Source organism: Pristiophorus japonicus, chromosome 5 (assembly GCF_044704955.1).
Source record: "Pristiophorus japonicus isolate sPriJap1 chromosome 5, sPriJap1.hap1, whole genome shotgun sequence".
Lineage (NCBI taxonomy): Eukaryota > Metazoa > Chordata > Chondrichthyes > Pristiophoridae > Pristiophorus > Pristiophorus japonicus.
In genome coordinates this window covers 90,558,463-90,565,626 of record NC_091981.1, presented here as the reverse complement: position 1 = coordinate 90,565,626, position 7,164 = coordinate 90,558,463, and the positions used below count along the sequence as shown (strand labels likewise).

Below are 7,164 nucleotides of genomic sequence, written 5' to 3'. Positions count from 1 at the left end.
GAACCTTCTCTGAACAGCCTCCAATGCAAGTTTATCTTTCCTTAAATATGGAGACCAAAACTATACACAGTACTCTAGGGCCCCACTATTGGTGGCCTCATCGCCTATTGCCGCTGACTGCCACCGAGTTTTGCTGCAACTCTCCCCTCGTTGCCATTTTCCACTGGGGCTAGAGTGAGCGGGAGGGGAGTACCGCTGGGACCTGCCCGCTGATGTCCTCTGGCGGCCAAGTAGTGTAGTGACTTCCCACCCACTGAGCTGCCAGAATGCTGCGTGCGGGAGTCGGCGGGAGTTGGCACCAGCAGGGGGAAGGACAGCTGCGTGGAGGCTGTTCTAACCCCGACGGTAAGTACGAAGAACGGAAAAAATAAGTTTTTTAAAAATTTTTTTCCACAGTGACTTACCTGGATAGGGTCCCCTGAAGATGTGGCTGTGTATTTTTGTTTTGCTATGATTTTTATTTGTAGATCTTCCACCCTCCCTGGGCCTGATTACATCCTCGGTGGTACTTGGACGGCAAGAGCCTTTGCCACCGAGATTGAGAGCTCCCGCAGGTTCTACAACCCGCATAACATTACATTTAGGTGTTACTTGCCAGACTCGACTATTCAATGTTCTCCTGGCCAGCCTCCTATCTACTATCCTTAACAAACATGAGCTCATCCAAAACTCTGCTGCATGCATCCTAACATGCAGCAAGTCCCATTTGCTCATCCCCCTGTACCTGTTAATGTACATTGGCTCATGGTCCACCAACAATGTTCCCGCTAAGCTATGTGGCCATGCAGCTTTCTGGAGCACCCCCACAGGCCGCTTACCGGCTTTTGAATAGGAGATTTTGCGCATGTGCAAACCTTTGAATGGAAATGGTCTAGGTAAGATGCAATATTCGTCCTCACTCTTCATTAACATCACTTTAGGCATGATTTCAGCACTGAAAGTGCTGCTCATTGGCATTACACTGAAGAGGTAGACCAATATCATTTTTTTTTTGTTCATTCTTGTCAGATCAACTCCAGCGCTAAAGATCACTTTGCGCTACTACATTTGATCTTAGCCAAAAGGCCGAGAGGGGAAGCTGCACCGTTCCTGGAAACACTGCAATACCAGGTCGGTGCATGGAGTGGACGGAGCAAGCCCCTGTTCCATCTCCCTGTTCCAAAAAACAATTTAATATTTGGTCCCCAGATAGGGGATATTAAACTGATAAGAACAGATACTACACTTGATCTTAGCCAAAAGGCCGAGAAGCGAGAGGTAGACCAATATCAGGGACAGTCTAATTCACAGTCCTGATAGCCACAGGTTTTATCCACTACTTAAAGGGATGGTGGATTTCTTTTTTTTTTTTTTTGAAATTCGTAGCCAATCGTTCCAATTCTTTGTCAAATCACAAACGCCAGAGGTCACCTTGGGCCCATTCAAGGATCACTCTGCGCCAATGCTCTTAGCCAAAAGGCCTAGAGCCACTGCACCATTCCTGGAAGTACTGCAATGCCAGGTTCGTGCCATGGAGGTGGATGGGTCAGGTCCCCCACACACCTCCGTGGAGGTGGATGGGTCAAGCCACCCCACCCACCTCCTATTTCCAAAAAAGCAAGCATATACCTTCCTGATCCAGGGAGAACCACCCGGAGGTCATGGTGGTTACTCCCCTGTCAGGTCAGCTACGCATGATCTGAGCCAAAGAAGGTGGATTAATGCTGCAGCACCTCATTGTCAGGCTGGTAGGCTGTTCAGCTGCCCCAACAGCACAATGAAGAGCCAGATGGAGAAGCAGCACTTACAAGTAATGATGGAGGAACATAGATGGACAAATAAAATTGGCAAAGGTAGCCTTGCAGGAAAGTTCATTGGGCTGGATTTTCCGGTCCTTTGCATTCCGGGTTTTGCCCCAGGGCGTCGTGAAATGCGACGTTCAGGTCTCCTTCACAATCCTCTGGTCCGAGCACCGCCGGGAAGAACTGCGCCGGGTGTGCAACACCTCTCGTTGCGACACTGGCAGGAGTTTGGACTTTTCCCCGACCCATCCGCCAAAAGTACACCCGCAATGATCGCCTGGGAAATCATGCGTTCCAACATAGCCGGCAGCGGTGAGGAAGGTAAAGTACTCTAAAGGTAAGTGCGAGGATTTGTTCTTTTAATTTCTTCAGCGATTTGTGTTGTGGTGACATGGGTAATATGTTAGGAATGTTTATGTGGTTTTACTTTAAGGTTCCCTCCCCACTGCCCCCACCCAGGCCTCTCTTGGAGCATACACGGCCCGGCAGTTTAGTTCATGAGTTACCCATTTTTGAGCCACGAAAAGTGTACAACGCCTTGCTTAGCAGGGCTCAGATGACGAAACTTCCTTAACAAAACGCAAACTATTCCCAGCCGGTAACTTTCCCACCCCATCTCCGTTTTCACCCTGAAAACAGAAAAGCTTAAAATCCAGCCCATGGAGTGTATTTGGGATGGTTTCTTAGAACAACACGTTGTGGAACCAACCAGAGAGCAGACTATTTTAGGGGATCGAAATTCAGGCCCGCCAGAAACTTGGCACACCTACAATTTTTTAGCTGTTTTTACCACCTTATGGGAAGAGGTTGACTCCTGATCGATATTCAGGTCATTGTCGTTTTTTTTTGACAGGAGCGGAAGTTGCTCATAATAGGGGTAGAAGTGTGTCAGTAAGTGCTGGTGAGAGGCAGAAGTTAGGGCAGGACTGAGTCTCCACTGCTGTCACTCAGCGGCGGAACGTGGTGACCTCAGCGCACGTGTGCATCAAAACGACTCTCCCCTCATTTAAAGGGTAAAGAATCAGTGATTTTATAGGTTTGGCCACTGGTCCAACAGGAAGGGTTTTGGCCCGGCTGGTGGCCTGACATCCAAGATTGGGTGTCAGGCTGCCTGTTGGCGGCCCGGCCAAACCCGTTCAATAATTGTCCGGCCGATCGGGAAGTCGTCCGGCAAAAAAAAACATGGCGGCCATGGCAGTATGCCCTCCCCTTGAAGAGCCACCATGGTGTCGCACTCACAAAAAACATGGTGCCCCAACAGTAAAAGCTGTCGGGGGCACCGTGCGGCGGATGAAAGATTTTGGCAAGTAAATTTCATTTAATTGGGATGTAGGTTTGGTAGAGCAGCGGTGCACGCTTTGATGATGCGCTGGCGCCAGTCGGCAGCAGCGGGGAAGAAGTGGGGACAGGCCTAAAAATCCCGAGGTGAATTTGGATCGTGGCAGCCAATCAACTGTAATGTGGCAGCCACTCGATTCCGCTGCACGGCCGCTACAAAACGGCAGTAACGGGCCTTATCCGGACCCTGAATTTTGGCCCCTAGATCTGGATAATGTTTAATGAGATTGGATTAATTCATGATCTCATAGTAAAGGTTCCTCTTGGGAAGAGTGATCATAGCATGGCAAAATTTAAATATCAGTTTGAGGGTGAGAAAGCGAGGTCTCAAACTAGTTTCCTGAACTTAAATAAGGGCCATTACAAAGGTATGAAGGCAGAGTTGGCTAAATTGGACTGGGAAAATAGATCAAAGTGTAAGATTGTAGATGAGCAGTGGCAAGCATTTAAAGATATATTTCATAATTCGCAGCAAAGATATATTCCAGTGAGAAAGAAAGATTCTAAGTGAAGAATGAACCATCCATGGCTAACTAAGGAAATAAAGGATGGTATCAAATTGAAAACAAAGGCATACAATGTTACGAAGAATAGTGGAAGGCCAGAGGATTGGGGGCTAGACTTTGCATTAGTCTCCAGATCACCCAAAAGTGGGCGGTATTTCCAGCATTAGCGTTTATATTGTTTTTTTTTTGTGATCACCGGAATATCGCCCATTTTCAAACCCGCTAGTTTCCACTTTTTAATTTGGGAGTTAGCAGTAGCGACGTGAAATGGGCATTAGCGGGTTTTTCAGTCGTGCAAGGCCAGTGTCCATAGCAACGGTCTTTTTTCCACTTTTCAGGAGGTTAGGGGTCATCTGCACATGATCAGAAGAGAGTGAAAGAGGGGAGAGAGAGAGAGAGAGAGAGAAGAAAGCTGGTAGTGTGGTGTGTGGTGTATTGGAAGAGTATTTGAAGAGAATAATTATTTTTCAGCAATTTTTCAGCAATTTCTGAATTATTTGAAATAATCTTTGATCTAATGGATCCAATTGAATCTATAATGGAAAGAAGGATGAGCGAGGAGGAGGAAGGAGTGGCGGAAGGGGGAGAAACGGGAGGACATAGACGCGCAAAGCACTTTAGCGAGGAGGCCAATGCTGCCTTAGTGGCAGAAGTGGAGAATAGGTGGACACAATAGACCCGGGGTGGGCGTAGGAACTCCGCCCCCCCACTCCCCCCGGGTTTATCAAAGGATTTGGACCAAGATTGCAGAGGTCATGGGCCAGACTTTCGGCTTCATTGTCGGCGATTTTCTCGGTGTTACAGCTGTTTATTTGCCCGGTGAGAGTTTGCACGCAAGTTTTTTCCTTGGCATTGCCCACATCAGAACTCACCCGCTGGGACCAGACCGCCCACGTGCAACACCGAGAATAACCGCCGAGGCTGCTTTTACAGGGTGGTTAAGGGGGGGGGACCCAGCAAAGAAAGGTAAGTGAAAGGTTATTTAATTATTTATTTACAATGTTACCACGCGATTAGGTTTAAAACTGTCTTGGGAATGCTTTGTATGTTTTTTTTAATAATAATTTTTTATTTAGGTTTTCCCCCCTCCGCAGGCCCAACCACAGTCTCGGCCTAAATTTTTGTACTTACCGTCCATTCCGGTAATGACCGCCCATTTGGCTTACTTTCCACTTACCTGCCGAGAGGCAACCGAGCATGAGTGTGCAACGCTGACTATTTTCGCCGGTTGATCAGTTCCACACACCTTTACCCTCAAAATAGAAATTCTCGTCCGTTTTTTTCACCGAGCATTAGCAATCCTTCTCAGCGGGCAATCGGGCATTGAGGGCTTTTATGCAAAGTCTGGCCCCATATCTGCTAATGCCCACAAGGTGAAGGAGACCAACCAGTGCCGGAAACACTGGCATGATCTTGTTGGGTAAGACAGAGTAAGTATTACATTTATTTATGTTTAGTTATGTAATTGTAATGATGCAATGATTAATTTAAATGCAGATCTAATGTAGTTTTGTGAGGCTGGTAATCATTTAATTTAAACCTTGATCTTAGTCAAGTTATTCGCAGATATGCATGCGATGTGCATAACATTTACGAGAACTATGATTAGAAGGGAATGAATAATTATGGATTGTCTGTGTGTTGTGTTGTGTTGTGTTGCGTAATCTCTATCAGTAATCTGCTATCTGTTTTATCTGTAAAAGTATCTGGCAATGATCTTATGCCATGCCGTGCTCTTGTCACTTTTGCAGAAGAAACTTTCGAAGAATAGGGCCGAGAAGCGGTGCACGGGTGGAGGCCAAGCTGAGCTTTGTGCTCTGACCGATCTGGAAGAGTGGGCGTTGGCACTGGTGGGTATCTACAACTGGTTGGCGACTCGTGCAACATCTGAACTCATTTTCGTGCCACGTGACTAATATATAAACCATTGGGTGATTTAAAGTAATTTAACACCATTCATTTCCGTATAATATATGATTGATGTAATGTTATGTAACTAATGATAGGATTATGAAATATCATTGTAATGCAACGCAGATTCTGTATTATCATGTTGTTAATTATATGTGATGTCTGTCAGTATATTTATAGCAGTAGTGTTGCTCTCATTCATATGCCAGTTTAACATAAGCATTCGCATGTGACCCGAGCACCTCCTTCTCTTCCAATTACCTCATTTATATTTTCAGCTCAGCAGATAGTCCAGGTCTTCCAGGAACCCCAGGCACCCCGGGATCCTGCTCTAGTAGTCGCCTCGGGAGGCGAGGAGGCATGAGCCCATCTTGATGCAGGTCCTCCTCACCACTGAGGATAGTGGAGAGGTGGAGGAGGAACTTGCAGCACTGTCTACAAGTGTTCCTGCGGCCACGTCCTCTTCAAGTGAGGAGGTAATAGGGCCAAGCGGTTTGCAGCAGGGCACCCCGAGTGGTTCCATGCCAGTACTGACCCTGCGGAGGTTGGTTCGTCGCAGTTGGACAGGTCCAAGAGCGGTAGATCTTAGTATGGACAAGATGAACTTGTCCAGGATGAGCGTTGACATTGGTCGGAAACTCCTCCAAGCAATGGGCGGGTTATCTGGCCAGGTTGCCACTCTGTCTGCGATCGTCGCTGAGACAATGACGCGGATAGCAGTGGCACTGGAGAGAATAGCCGGGAACATGGATGCCAGAGCGCTATCAGTGGTCCCGGAATATGGCACTGTACCCCAAGGTGCCGTACCCCCAAGACTTGAGACACATGCGAGTCAGGAGGAAGCTCTTGGAAATGTCTTCTCCATCTACAAGCCAATCAATGGATCTGCCATCAACCCCAACGTTGCCCTTCCCCGCGCCCCCCCCCACCCCCCACCAACCGAAGCAGCGCTCGAGGTGCCCTTCTGCAAAATGACTTAGAGTTGGTAGAGGGAGGGGAAGAGGTGGGGTACAGGCCCGGCGGGGGGGGGGTGCGGGGGCGGGGGAGAAAGAAAGAAAGGAGGGGTGTGGCCGCAGGTAGGTAGGCAGGGAGGGAGGGTTATTGTTATTGTTAATGTTTAAAATGTGTTGAATGTTGGGTGGGTGGGTGTTTGAATTGTTTAAATTGTTTACATTATGTTGATGTTGCTGTTTGTTGCTGTTGTTGTTGTTCATTTATCAATTAATACATTTTAAACTTTTTCACTGTTGGGTTGGGTTGGGGGAGGGCGGGGGGGTTGCATGTGTGTTTATAAAAATCGTTGTTGTGTTGTTGTTGTTTATAACATTTATTGTTATTCATAAATGTTTTACAGTTGGGGTGGGGGTAAGGGTGGGGGAGGGGGGTACTGTTGTGTTGTGTTTGTTTAAAAAAATAATTTCATAAATAACATTACATTTTTTTAATTTAACTTAATATTGTTGTACATTGTCTTCAGATAGAAGAAACGTTAAGTATATACAAATAATGGCGAGGCCACGCCATGAAAGGCAAAGATTAACTGTAACATAAATCAATTGTAACTGTCATCAACGTAATACAAATCATTCATTTATGAGCTGCAGACACAACAATCTTGCAGCTGTGTA

General features: G+C 46.8%; 1 non-coding gene across 1 annotated transcript; it reads right to left on the bottom strand.

Annotated features, from left to right (window-relative positions):
* Positions 1-1,073: 1,073 nt before the first annotated feature.
* On the bottom strand, positions 1,074-1,255 carry LOC139264983 (U2 spliceosomal RNA). The gene has a single exon (XR_011593460.1). It is a non-coding gene; the product is annotated as a U2 spliceosomal RNA (small nuclear RNA).
* Positions 1,256-7,164: the final 5,909 nt, after the last annotated feature.